Source organism: Microcaecilia unicolor, chromosome 6 (assembly GCF_901765095.1).
Source record: "Microcaecilia unicolor chromosome 6, aMicUni1.1, whole genome shotgun sequence".
Lineage (NCBI taxonomy): Eukaryota > Metazoa > Chordata > Amphibia > Gymnophiona > Siphonopidae > Microcaecilia > Microcaecilia unicolor.
The window spans coordinates 335,631,689-335,646,741 of NC_044036.1; positions in this window are offsets into that span (position 1 = coordinate 335,631,689).

Below are 15,053 nucleotides of genomic sequence, written 5' to 3' on the forward strand. Positions count from 1 at the left end.
AGATGTTAGAGCCAGGTCCCTGGAGTAGTATAGTGGTCAGTGCAGTGCACCATGGCGTGGGGGACTCTGGTGCCTATCTCCTTCTACCTGTCACATTTGTGGGGGAACCTGTGAGCCTTCCAAAACTCTCCAGAAACCCTCTGTTCCCACATATACAGTGGGGGAAATAAGTATTTGATCCCTTGCTGATTTTGTAAGTTTGCCCACTGACAAAGACATGAGCAGCCCATAATTGAAGGGTAGGTTATTGGTAACAGTGAGAGATAGCACATCACAAATTAAATCCGGAAAATCACATTGTGGAAAGTATATGAATTTATTTTCATTCTGCAGAGGGAAATAAGTATTTAATCCCTCTGGCAAACAAGACCTAATACTTGGTGGCAAAACCCTTGTTGGCAAGCACAGCGGTCAGACGTCTTCTGTAGTTGATGATGAGGTTTGCACACATGTCAGGAGGAATTTTGGTCCACTCCTCTTTGCAGATCATCTCTAAATCATTAAGAGTTCTGGGCTGTCGCTTGGCAACTCGCAGCTTCAGCTCCCTCCATAAGTTTTCAATGGGATTAAGGTCTGGTGACTGGCTAGGCCACTCCATGACCCTAATGTGCTTCTTCCTGAGCCACTCCTTTGTTGCCTTGGCTGTATGTTTTGGGTCATTGTCGTGCTGGAAGACCCAGCCACGACCCATTTTTAAGGCCCTGGCGGAGGGAAGGAGGTTGTCACTCAGAATTGTACGGTACATGGCCCCATCCATTCTCCCATTGATGCGGTGAAGTAGTCCTGTGCCCTTAGCAGAGAAACACCCCCAAAACATAACATTTCCACCTCCATGCTTGACAGTGGGGACGGTGTTCTTTGGGTCATAGGCAGCATTTCTCTTCCTCCAAACACGGCGAGTTGAGTTCATGCCAAAGAGCTCAATTTTTGTCTCATCTGACCACAGCACCTTCTCCCAATCACTCTCGGCATCAACCAGGTGTTCACTGGCAAACTTCAGACGGGCCGTCACATGTGCCTTCCGGAGCAGGGGGACCTTGCGGGCACTGCAGGATTGCAATCCGTTATGTCGTAATGTGTTACCAATGGTTTTCGTGGTGACAGTGGTCCCAGCTGCCTTAAGATCATTGACAAGTTCCCCCCTTGTAGTTGTAGGCTGATTTCTAACCTTCCTCATGATCAAGGATACCCCACGAGGTGAGATTTTGCGTGGAGCCCCAGATCTTTGTCGATTGACAGTCATTTTGTACTTCTTCCATTTTCTTACTATGGCACCAACAGTTGTCTCCTTCTCGCCCAGCGTCTTACTGATGGTTTTGTAGCCCATTGCAGCCTTGTGCAGGTGTATGATCTTGTCCCTGACATCCTTAGACAGCTCCTTGCTCTTGGCCATTTTGTAGAGGTTAGAGTCTGACTGATTCACTGAGTCTGTGGACAGGTGTCTTTCATACAGGTGACCATTGCCGACAGCTGTCTGTCATGCAGGTAACGAGTTGATTTGGAGCATCTACCTGGTCTGTAGGGGCCAGATCTCTTACTGGTTGGTGGGGGATCAAATACTTATTTCCCTCTGCAGAATGCAAATAAATTCATATACTTTCCACAATGTGATTTTCCGGATTTAATTTGTGATGTGCTATCTCTCACTGTTACCAATAACCTACCCTTCAATTATGGGCTGCTCATGTCTTTGTCAGTGGGCAAACTTACAAAATCAGCAAGGGATCAAATACTTATTTCCCCCACTGTAGGTGCCTTCTTCACCCATAAGGACTATCGTAGTGGTGTACAGTTGTGGGCAGTGGGTTTTGGGTGGGTTTAAGGGGCTCAGCAGACAAGATAAGGGAGAAATGGTGAGATGTGTATCTGGGAGCATGCTTTTGAAGTCCACTACAGTGCCCCCTAGGGTGCCCCATTGCTCTCCTGGGATGTCCGTGTGGCCAGTCTACTAAGAGTGCTGGCTCCTCCTACATCCCAATGGCTTGATTTTCTACGTTTTTCACTTGGACATTTTTTTTTCTCAAAAATGGACCAAAAAACAAAACGTCCAAAGTACAAAACCTTGTTAGAAACAGTATTTTCAAAACCAAAAGATAGATGTTTTTCTTTTTCAAAAATGACCTTCTTTTCTATTTGAGTCAGACTTAGACATCATATGGAAAATGCCTTTCCATGTGTTAGCCAGGTCAAAAAAAAAAAAAGGATATTCAATGCTAAAGCTGAACAGAGCCTGACATTGTATATCTGGGAATAAGACTGGCAGCGGGCAGCAAAATGCGCATCACTGCAGGCTGAATATCAGAGGGTAAGATTTTATTGAGTTCGATTCCCAGTGCAACTCCTTGTGACTCTGGGAATGTCACTTAACCCTCCATTGCCCCTGGTACAAAATAAGCACCTGAATATATGTAAACCGCTTTGAATGTAGTTGCAAAAACCTCAGAAAGGCAGTATGTCAAGTCCCAGTTCCCTTTCCCTATTCTAGATGGAATGTTGCTACTATTTGAGATTCTAGATGGAATGTTGCTACTACTGGAGATTCTGTTGCTACTGTTTGAGATTCTACATGGAATGTTGCTATTCCACTAGCAAAATTCCATGTAGAAGCCTGCCCTTGCAGATCAGCAACGCGGCCACGCAGTCTTGTTGTGCAGGACGTCAGACTCACAGAAACAGAAGCCTGCGCAGCCGCATTGGTGATCTGCAAGGGCAGGCTTCTACATGGAATGTTGCTAGTGGAGGAGTAGCCTAGTTGTTAGTGCAACAGACTCTGATTCTGGGGAACTGGGTTCAATTCCCACTGCAGCTGCTTGTGACTGTGGGCAAGTCACTTAACCCTCCATTGCCCCTGGTACAAAATAAGTACCTGAATATATGTAAACCACTTTGAATGTAGTTGCAAAAACCTCAGAAAGGCAGTATATCAAGTCCATTTCCCTTTCCCTATTTGAGATTCTACATGGAATGTTGCTAGTGGAGGAGTAGCCTAGTGGTTAGTGCAACAGACTCTGATTCTGGGGAACTGGGTTCAATTCCCACTGCAGCTGCTTGTGACTGTGGGCAAGTCACTTAACCCTCCATTGCCCCTGGTACAAAATAAGTACCTGAATATATGTAAACCACTTTGAATGTAGTTGCAAAAACCTCAGAAAGGCAGTATATCAAGTCCCATTTCCCTTTATTAACCTGTGGTTTAGGTAAATTCAGTCATAGATATAGCTAGGGTCTCGGTGCAGCCAGAGAGCGAGAATGGTGGGAATGCTGTAAACTGCACTGCATGGTCCTTTCAATGCATAGACAGCAGATTGGGTAGGCTACAGGGCCATGGCTCAACCAATTTTTCTGTCCAACACAGCATCAGCAACCAGGAGGGTTGGGGGCATGGCTGAGGCTTGGTTTGATAGATTGGTTCCACCGCCGCTGTTTCAATGGACTAGAAAACTGGGATATAAACTCAAGATTATGTTAGTTTAGATTAGAATAGAACCACAGGATAGGAAGTACTGACAGCAGATTTATCAGAGGAGGGTACAGATTAATCCTGGACCCTAGGTGCCTGCCATGCCTTTTTTGCATTTGCTTGGAAAAGAGAGAGAGAGAGAGAGGACTGATCTTGGGAATCAAGGTGTATTTAGAGCAGAAGCGGAGCTAGGTTGATGACCCTGGGGGAGCGAGAGCGGACTTCCGCCTGCGCTGGTGCACATTTTCAATGCAACACGTTGAGAAAAAAATAGGCGCCGGAGCTGGCAGAACTCCATTTGGTGGAGCGGCCACTCCCCTGGCACCCCCCCCCCCGGCTACTCCACTGATTTAGAGCACTGTTTTTCCTGGATGCAGTACCTTAAAGGTTAAAATTTGCAGTACCGTTATAATAAAAAGCACACTTTAGAAAAGTAAATTACAAAAAAAAAAAATCACTAAGGCATTTTTACCATGGTTTGTTTTTCCACTTTCTTTAATTTGGGTAATTGCTTAGTAAACTTTCAAAAAAATTTTATTCTGTCTTAAAAAAACATCAGAATATGACGGATCGCCTTCATTTTCGTTTCAGATTTGGCTAGCAGGCCCCAGACTGTGTGTTCTTTCCTTCCACGGCGCCACACCAGCGTCCAGTACTTAATTAATTTCCTTCAGTTAGTGCTGCTTTGCTCTTAAAGAGACAGTGTCCCATTTAGATGGCTAGGTTTGGCTAGGTTTCAAAAGCGTCACTTCTTAAATCTTGTTTTTTTTCCCCCCCCAGTCACCACACCAGCCTGTAGCCTAATGTTTAGAGAAGCAGGCTCAGAACCAGGGCAAGTCACTTAACCCTTCATTGCCTCTTAGATTTCAAGCCCTAAAAGGACCGGAAAATATCTCTTGAACCAGAATATAACGTGCCTTGAAGTACTGAAAAATATGTGACCTAATTCCAAAGTGGGTGTCTCTAGCGTTAGCGTGCACTACAATGTTAGCACACCTACAGCGTGGCTTAGTAAACAGGGCCCATAGAGTTTTAAATTTAGCCCTATAACGTACTGGTAGCCAGTGTAGCTCTTGCAGGAAGGGTGTAATGTGGCCACGCCAGTTGCAGCCTTCTATCAGTGGATACTTGGATATTAAAATTACTTTTTAATGTCCTAGTATTTACTGAAGGCCCCATTGTTGTTAGTGAGGCTTATTTGCTAATAACATATCTTAAATAGTAATAATGCCTTAGTACAGGTTTCAAGGTCCTCAGACAAAATGGACTAGGGTACTTAAAGAATAAGTTAGATCCCAAAAATTTACAAAACATTTTATACTGCTTATCCCAGAAATAGTGGATTTTCCCCAGTCCATTTAATAACGGTCTATGGACTTTTCCTTTAGGAAGCCGTCCAAACCTTTTTTAAACTCCGCTAAGCTAACCACCTTTACCACATTCTCTGGCAACGAATTCCAGAGTTTAATTGCACGTTGAGTGAAGAAAACTTTTCTCCGATTCGTTTTAAATTTACTACATTGTAGCTTCATCGCATGCCCCCTAGTCCTAGTATTTTTGGAAAGCGTGAACAGACGCTTCACATCTACCCGTTCAACACCACTCATTATTTTATAGACCTCTATCATATCTCCCCTCAGCCGCCTTTTCTCCAAGCTGAAGAGCCCTAGCCGCTTTCGCCTTTCCTCATAGGGAAGTCGTCCCATCCCCTTTATCATTTTCGTCGCCCTTCTCTGCACCTTTTCTAATTCCATTATATCTTTTTTGAGATGCGGTGAACAGAATTGAACACAATATTCGAGATGCGGTCGCACCATGGAGCGATAGAAAGGCATTATAACATCCTCATTTTTGTTTTCCATTCCTTTCCTATTGATACCTAACAGTCTATTTGCTTTCTTAGCCGCAGCAGCACACTGAGCAGAAGGTTTCAACTAATCATCAACGACGACACCTAGATCCCTTTCTTGGTCTGTGACTCCTAACGTGGAACCTTAGCCCTGTACACACTTTTAAGACCTCAAAGGTCCTCTCAAGGATCATCACATTCTGTACCTTCATCAAAAGAAATTGTACGATGTGACACCCACCAGCCGAGGCTTCTCAGGAGTATCCCCTGCGCTCTGGAATTTACTCCCAGAGGGGCTACGTTTAACTCGAGACTAACTCTACTTCAGGAAGCAGGTAAAAACCTGGCTCTTCTTTCAAGCCTTAAATACATAGGGTGACTGACTATACACTCATTCTGCACCTGGACTAGCTTGCTACACACACTGTAACTTACATCAGTTCATCATCTCTTGCTTAACTATACAACAAACTTGCCTCGAGTTTAGCTAATCATCAAATTATCCCAACTGACTTCTATGCAATGCATCTCGTTCCCATCATATATCTGTTCTTGGTCCCTCAGCTATATGGTAAACCATATTGTAGAAACTCTTTAGCATCATATCTATGTTAGTTGAATGTTCTAATGCTTATTAGGTGTATCATTAGTATTATGCTAACGTTGTATTATATCTCTGGTATTTGAATTACTACTACTACTACTTAACATTTCTAGAGCGCTACTAGGGTTACGCAGCGCTGTACAAATTAACAAAGAAGGACGGTCCCTGCTCAAAGGAGCTTACAATCTAAAGGACGAAATGTCAAGTTGGGGCAGTCTAGATTTCCTGAGTAGAGGGTTAAATGCTGTTAAATGTGTATGTTCTTGATACTGTTTCAAAGTTCTATTATTAGGTTTCAATTTACTGTTTTCAAGTTTACCTCATTTATTGTATTTATGTTTATTCTTGGTTATTTTACTATTGTTATGCTGTTAACAAAATTGTAAGTTTTATGTTAAACTGTACCTGCTGTACACCGCCTTGGGTGAATCTCTTCGTAAAGGCGGTTAATAAATCCCAATAAATAAATAAATAATTTGTATGAGTCTCAATGTAATAATTATGGACGGTCAGTCGTTTACAATGACAGAAGAAATGCGACTGCCATGACCTGTCTTCAGCAAAGACGGGTTTTGTTTATTTATTTATTACATTTGTACCCCGCGCTTGCCCAAACATAGCAGGCTCAATGCGGCTTACATAGTAAAAAGTAAATAGAAACCAGTGGTGTGCTGGAGCAGGCTCTCACAGGCTCTCGATTGCCGTTTGTTAAGTTTTTAAGAATTTTGGGAGCCGGTTCTCCATGGCTACTTTAACAAATGGATCCCAAAATGTGGGCTTGGGCCCCTCCTGAATTCTCTTTTACTTTGCTGGCGAGAGAGAGCCCCCTGTTAACAATTTACCAGCACACCCCTGATAGAAACTAACAGGTTTACAAATGATAGCCCCTCCTCACCCACAGTGCTCCAAGGCCATCCTGACCCCCATCATCCAATGCCCTCCGCCTCAGGCCTACTTCCTTGGTGGTCAAGATAAGTCCATTGAGTCAGGAGTGATGCTGATCCATTCCTGCCCATGGCTGTGGATACATCCAATATGACATCTGCATCCTTTATTCATAGACTTGCAGTACTACCAGTATCCCAAAACTATGGAGAAAATTCACGTCTGCCATATTGGATTCAGTAGGAGACGTGGATCGGTTTTGCTTCTGCCCCAATGGACTACACTAGGCCACTAGAGAGGTAGAACAAGGGAGGGGGGGGGCTTGGATGACAGGGGTGGAGTGGAGGCGTGGCCTAGTGGTTAGGGTGGTGGACTTTGGTCCTGAGGAACTGAGTTTGATTCCCGGCACAGGCAGCTCCTTGTGACTCTGGGCAAGTCACTTAACCCTCCATTGCCCGCAGCATTGAGCCTGCCATGAGTGGGAAAGCGCGGGGTACAAATGTAACAAAAAAAAGATTTTGTGTGATCTCCTGTGTTGACACAAGGAGGCAGTACTCCTGAACAAAATAAGCATGGGAAATAATATGAAACAAAACATTTCTGGCTACCCATCCTTAGCCTACATGTCAGACCTGATAGACCTACCACCCAGGAATGCTAAAAAAATCATCTCGCACATTTCTTAATCTTCATTTCCCCATCTGTAAAGGTCTAAAATACAAACTAATGCACGCATCAACCTTTTCCTATATGAGCACGCAATTCTGGAACGCGCTGCCGCGCAACCTAAAAACGATCCATGAACTAACCAGCTTCCGCAAACTACTGAAGACCCATCTCTTCAACAAGACATATCACAAAGATCAACACAAGTGAAATCCTCCACATGTATCCAAAACTGTCTTGTTTTATTACTAATACTAGCCGTTAAGCCCGTTAAAACGGGCGAGATTTGTGTTTTGCAAAATGTAATACTCACCTCCATCCATCCATGTGCAGCAAACCTCCTCTCTCCCCTGCCCTCCCCTCCCCCGATCCATGTCCAGCAACCCTGCTCTCTCCCCTGCCCTTCCCCCCATGTCCAGCAGCCGACCTGTATCCCTGGCCTCCCCACCCGTCCAGCAACCATCCTCTCTCCCCTGCCCTCCCCCCATGTCCAGCAGCCCTCCCCCCATATCCAGCAACCCTCCTCTTTCTCTTGGCCTCCCCCCTCCACCAACCCTGCCTTCCCCCCATGTCCAGCAACCCTCCTCTCTACCCTGCTCTCACCCCATGTCCAGCAACCATGACCTCTCCCCCTCTGCCCTCCCCCCATGTCCAGCTACCCTCCTCACCGCCGCTCCCTCCCCCTTCCGTGCCGGGCCCCCTGCACTGACCTGACAGCGCCTCTCACCTCCGTGTGAAAGCGCTACAGGCAGATCGCTCTGCTGCTGCCTGCAGCGCTTCCACACAGAGGTGAGAGGTGCTGTCAGGTCAGTGCAGAGGGCCCGATACGGAGGGGGGTGGGAGCGGCGGCGGGGATGAGGGGGAGGGTGGAGGTTGGTGCGCGCGATGTTTGTTTCCAGGCTCCAGCGTCCCACAGTCCGACTCCAATTCCCTCTCTGTTCCGCCCTCTGATGTCAACACGTCTTGACGCGAGGGCGGGACAGAGAGGGAAGTCTCTACTGCGCATTTGCAGGTGAGTCAGTCACTTGCCATTTATATGTTTGATGCTTTATCATTATCATGTAACCCAAAACCCTCTGTAATACCAAATGTCTACTCTCTTCTTGTATCCACTATTCATGATGTATTGTAAGCCACATTGAGCCTGCAAAGAGGTGGGAAAATGTGGGATACAAATGCAATAAATAAATAAATAAATAATAAGGCATGTTAATGCAGCTGCGTTGCTGTTCTAACATAAATTGAAAATGAATCTCGAGAAAAGTGTGGTGTTATTGATCTTCTCCTCTGCTTGTACTCTGCTTGCCCCCTCCCCCCCCCCCCCCCCCCCCCCTTGGTGGCCCTGTTCCTCTGGTTGGCTTTTCTAAGAGACATGCTTGTAAAGAGTTTTCTTTCCCATGTGTACATCAGCTATGATTTTGCCTTTTCACGGAAGGGATAGGGATTTTGGATTTAACTCACACCTTTTTCATTTGTAGCTCAAGGTTAAGTTACTTTAGGTATTTTCCTGTCCATGGGGGATTTACAATCAAAATTTGTACCTGGGGCAATGGAGGCTTAATTAGGGAATTCTATATACAGTGCCTTCAGTGCAAAAAAGTTCTATAATGGAAACTAGGCACTAAAACAGCCCAAAAATGGCAGATCAGGGCGAAACTCCACTTATGTACCTAAGTGTTTCCATGCAAATCTGAAACGGAGGTGTAACAATGGGATGGACGGGGTGGGTCAGGGGCATGGCCTTACAATGCGTGCAGTGCTACAGAATTTGGAATTGGGGGGGGGGGCGGGGATCTGCATCCAACTTGCATGCAGGGAATTGCCCTTTTCAGTTGCTGTAAATGCTCGCACCCAAAGTTGAACGCGGATTGCAGCACAATTGGCTATTCTATAAAGGGCACCTATCCTGGAACGCCGTTCAGCACTGATTTTTCAGCACCATATACTGAATGCAGCCCTAAGTAACTTGCCCAAGATCATAAGAGGTAGCAATGGGATTTGAATTGAGCGGAGGAGTGGCCTAGTGGTTAGTGCAGTGGACTTTGATCCTGAGGAACTGAGTTCAATTCCCACTGCAGCTCCTTGTGACGCTGGGCAAGTCACTTAACCCTCCATTGCCCCTGGTACAAAATAAGTGCCTGAACATACGTAAACTGCTTTGAATGTAGTAAAAAAAACTTCAGAAAGGCAGTATATCAAGTCCCATTTCCCTTTCCCTGTTTGAGATTCTACATGGAATGTTCCTACTATTGAGATTCTGTTGCTACTATTTGAGATTCTACATGGAATGTTGCTATTCCACTAGCAACATTCCATGTAGAAGTCTGCTCTTGCAGATCAGCAACGCGGCCGCGCAGACTTCTGTTTCTGTGAGTCTGACGTCAGACTCACAGAAACAGAAGCCTGTGCGGCTGCGTTGCTGATCTGCAAGGGCAGGATTCTACATGGAATGTTGCTAGTGGAGGAGTAGCCTAGTGGTTAATACAGCGGACTCTGATTCTGGGGAACTTGGTTCAATTCTCACTTAACCCTCCATTGCCCCTGGTACAAAATAAGTACCTGAATATATGTAAACCGCTTTGAATGTAGTTGCAAAAACCTCAGAAAGGCGGTATATCAGGTCCCATTTCCCTTCCCCCTTTCCCTTATGACATCACAATATCAGAAGTGAGCCAAGGCAATCAAGCCATTGTGACATCACTGATGAGGTTGGCTCTTATTGGTGGAATGAGTTTAGCAGCCTAGTGGTTAGTGCAGTGGACTTTGATCCTGGGGAACTGAGTTCAATTCCCACTGCAGCTCCTTGTGACTCTGGGCAAGTCACTTAACCCTCCATTGCCCCTGGAACAAAATAAGTACCTGAATATATATAAACCACTTTGAATGTAGTTGCAAAAACCTCAGAAAGGCGGTATATCAAGTCCCATTTCCCTTTCCCCTTCCCTGGTCCTCAGCCTACTGCTCTAACCACTAGACAACTCCTCCACCCTGTTCCCTACCTCATCATTTCCCAATGTCTGTTCACTCTATGACTGAGTTCTACACTGGCTCCCTAATCATGGCTTCGCTCCATTTCTTTACAGTGTGAGCCTTATTCTGCCTAAAATTCGCTTCAAAAACAGTTTATAACCTTATTTCCTTTTCGTAGAAAGAACTTTTAACAAATAGCTTTCTTTGATTTTTTTTTTGGCCAGGGCAGTTTATACAACAACCTGTTTTGTTTCCCAGGTTTAAAAAATAATCTCAAGATCTGCAGCTCACCTTTTGCCGTAACTGGTCTTCCTCTCTTTGCCTTATTTCCAACACGACGGAGAAAGGCCACTCATTTTCCTTATTTAAAGAGAAATCTGCACAATGCAATGTGGGTTTTAACATCATGGTTTTGTTTCTGTTCAGCTGGAAGCGTTTAACTTCTAGATTTCACTTCTGTATTAAGCATAAAGGCAATGAAGAGTCTAGTGGTTAAGTGTGGCAGTTTACAAGATCTGAAACTGAATGTCCTGGGATGCACCATCCTAACAGCCAAATTGGTTCGGAAGAAATCTTGTATCTTGCTAAAGATGTAAAAAGATTGGAAGCGGTGCAAAGAAAAGCTACAAAAAATGGTATGGGATTTGCATTGCAAACCGTAAGAGGAGAGGCTTGCCGACCTGAACATGTATACCTTGAAGGAAAGGAGAAACAGGGGTGACATGATACAGACGTTCAAATATTTGAAAAGTATTAATCCGCAAATGAACCTTTTTTGGAGACGGGAAGGCAGTAGGACCTGAATTGAGGTTGAAGGGGGGCAGACTCAAGAAAAATGTCAGGAAGTATTTTTTTCACGGACAGAGTGGTGGATACTTGGAATGTCCTCCCGCGGTAGGTGGTGGAGATGAAAACGGTAATGGAATTCAAACATGCGTGGGATAAACACAAAGAAATCCTGTTTAGAAGGAATGGTTCCATGGAATCTTAGCGCAGATTGGGTGACGACGCCGGTAATTGGGAAACAAAATGGGAGCTGGGCAGACTTCTACGGTCTATGCCCTGATTGTGACTGAATAGATAGGGATGAGCTGGAGTGTAAATTTTAAGGGGCTTCGACGTTTGCTTCAGAACTTAGTACAAGAACAGTGCTGGGTAGACTTCTATGGTCCGTGCCCTAAGAAAGGCAAGGATAAATCAAACTCAGGTATACATATAAAGTATCACATACCATGTAAATGAGTTTATCTTGTTGGGCAGACTGGATGGCCTGTACAGGTCTTTATCTGCCATCATTTACTATGTTACTATCCTGCTTATTTTCGAACAAGAAGAGCGGTCATCTTCCGAAACAAATCAGGAGATGGCCGGCCTTCTCCTAAGGCCGGCCAAATTGGTATAATTGAAAGCCGATTTTGGCCGGCTTCAATTGCTTTCCGTTGCAGGGCCGGCCAAAGTTCAAGGGGGCGTGTCAGCAGTGTACCGAAGGCGGGACGGGGGCGTGGTTAAGAGATGGCCGGCCTTGGCCAATAATGGAAAAAAGAAGGCCGGCCCTGACGAGCATTTGGCCGACTTTACTTGGTCCATTTAAGGGCTATGGTAGTGTTGTACAGTTGTGGGTAGTGTGTTTTGGGGGACTCAGCACCCAAGGTAAGGGAGCTGTGCACCTGGGATCAATTTGTGAAGTCCACTGCAGTGCTCCCTAGGTTGCCCGGTAGGTGTCCTGACATGTGAGGGGGACCAGTGCACTACAAATGCTGGCTCCTCCCACGACCAAATGGCTTGGATTTGGCCGGGTTTGTGATGGCCGGCATTAGTTTCCATTATCGGCAAAAACCAATGCCGGCCATCTCTAAGGGCAGCCCAAATGTTGAGATTTGGCCGGCCCTGACCGTATTATCGCAACAAAAGATGGCCGGCCATCTTGTTTCGATAATACAGTCTGGTACGCCGCTTGACGGGGCCGTCATTAGAGATGGCTGCCCTTATAGATGTCCGGCCCCTTCACGTTACTATGTTTGTTTTGTAGGTGCATTTGCTCAAGTGATGTGTTGGAGAGGGTCTATTCATCCATCTATCTGCTTGTCCATCCATCCATACATAGCTCTAACTCAGTCAGTAAGATTTCCAGTAAAGGAGTTCCACTGTATGATTGACCCATAAAGCTACGATACAATACTACGTCTGTACAGTATTTATGTTGGCTTGTTAAATGGTATTATAACCTCCAGTCAAAAGAACTAAAGCATTTTGACAAATTTACATCTCAGAGTCCACAAGTCTCTCCCTTTTAACAATATGAGCAGCAAAGGAAAGGACTGGAATAATTTATGAAGACCAAAGTGACCACCCAGAAAAGTTTCTGAATTAAATCAGAAAGCATGCTGATCTACTGAAAAAAATAATGTATACCAAAGGAGGGGACACAGATGTTTGGAATCTCATTTACAGTTTTCATTTCTCAGTATAGCAAAGTTTGAATGATACCTAAGCCATGATTCTTCTTCTTCTCCCTTGCCCTCCCTTAATGCTTTTTTTTCCCAATCTTGGAGGTGATGCATGGTCAACGGTAAATGCTCTTTGAAGGTGTAAGGTTGAAGACCATATCCGAATGTTGCTTCTCAATACTAAAGCATGTTTCTCATTGCTTCTTGCAGTGGGCTGATTAGGAATAGGAAGTAATGCTTCAGGAGCCCTTTTACTAAGCCACATAAGCGTCTACGCAGTAAGGTCTCAGACCCAAAATGGATGTGCGGCAATTTTGATTTTGCCGCACGTCCATTTTTGGCAAAAAAAAAAGAGGCCTTTTCTACAGGCGCAGTAAAAAATGGATCGGCGAGCGCCCAAAACTCACGCCTACACTACCGCAAGCCATTTTTCAGCACGCCTTTGTAAAAGTGAGCCCTCGGTTTCTTTTTTTTTAAATGTTTTTATTTATAACCATTTAAATTTTTACGAGCGATAAAACAACTTGCTGGAAATACAGAGAGAGTAATATGTAGGAATTATTTCAGTCAGGTAATTCTATTCTCTTCCTTAGACCACTAAATAGGGAGAGTGAAACAAGACAAGGAGATCAATTAAAACAGTAAACAGAAAAAGAAAACGTGGTATTAACCTGATTATCCCCAGATATTACTCGTCTAATTCATTATTCCACATTGATCATCTGGTTGGCTTATTCAAGGCCAATACAGTGTATAGTCAAATCATTTCATTAAAAAACATACTTATTGTCCAATATTAATTAGAAATAATACATCTGATTACATTCTTTCTCTTTTAAAAACCAGAAGTTATTTAACGATACATATACTTAAGTCTCTAATTCAAATCCCACTGATTAAAGTAATCCCAGTTTTCACAGGCTTCACTCCTTTTAAAGTAATAATTGAGGAAATATCTCTGAGGAAAACTTTAGGAGTCATACCGGAACTCTGGGAAAAACAATAATCTCGATAGAGCCCCTCGATTTCTTGAGATTTTTCATGCTGCCGCTTTCTGTCCCATCCAAACCCAACCTGAGATTTTTAATAAAATTTGAGATTTGTCAGAAGTTTAATTCCTAGATACTGTACTCAAATATTTAAATTATTCAGAATAACTGCCCACAATACATATTAAGAATGAGATCAATCCAGGTTCTGAGTTCTGGGCGTCAGCAATCCTCATCCTGATCCTGGAGGCACAGCTCCCAGACCTGTTTTTATCAACATACCTGAGCATACATTACAGGGCGGAGTAGCCTAATAGTTAGTGCAGCAGGCTTTGATCCTGGCAACCTGGGTTTGATTCCCACTCTAGATGCTTGTGACCTTGGGCAAGTCACTTAACCCTCCATTGCCCCAGTACAAAAACTTAGGGCCCTGTTTACTAAGGTTCACTAGCATCTTTAGGATTTGCTAACTGTGTAGACATCCATAGGAATGTTATGGACATCTACACAGTTAGCACACGCCATAGCCGCTGAGAGTGGGGGGGCAGGGGGGGGGACAAAATTCCCTGGACCCGGGACTCCAAGGGGGGCCCGGCGCCGCACTCCCACCCACCCTCCATCGTCAACCGTCTGCCCCCTGCATTTAAATCGCAGTCGCATCTCCGTGAAAGCAGCGCTGCAGGCAGCAGAACGCCTCCCTTTGGCCCTCTTTCCCTCCCTATGCCCCGCCCTCGTCTGACGTAACTTCCGCGAGGGCGGGACACAAGGAGGGAAGGAGGGCCAAAGGGAGGCGTTCTGCTGCCTGCAGTGCTGCTTTTGCGGAGGTGAGACTGCAATTTCATTGCAGGGGGCCCGGCCCAGTGGTGGACGGAGGGTGGGAGCAGCAGCGACCTCTGGGGGGGTGTAGGAGGGGAGCGGTGGCGGCGACCTTGGGGGGTGGAGGAGGAGCAGTGGCTGCGGCGATCTCGGGGAGAGAGATGGTGACCTTGGGGGGGGGGGTGAAGGGGAGAGCGGCGGCGGGAACCTCGGGGGGCGGGGCGGCGAGGGTGGCAGGGGCGGGGTCCCGGGGGCGGCCTTGCCCTGGGCCCGGCCCAGTCTCTCGGCGGCCCTGGCACACGCTAATGATTAGTGTACGTGCACCTCTAATGTGGCTTGTTAAACAGGGCCTTAAGACTGTGAGCTC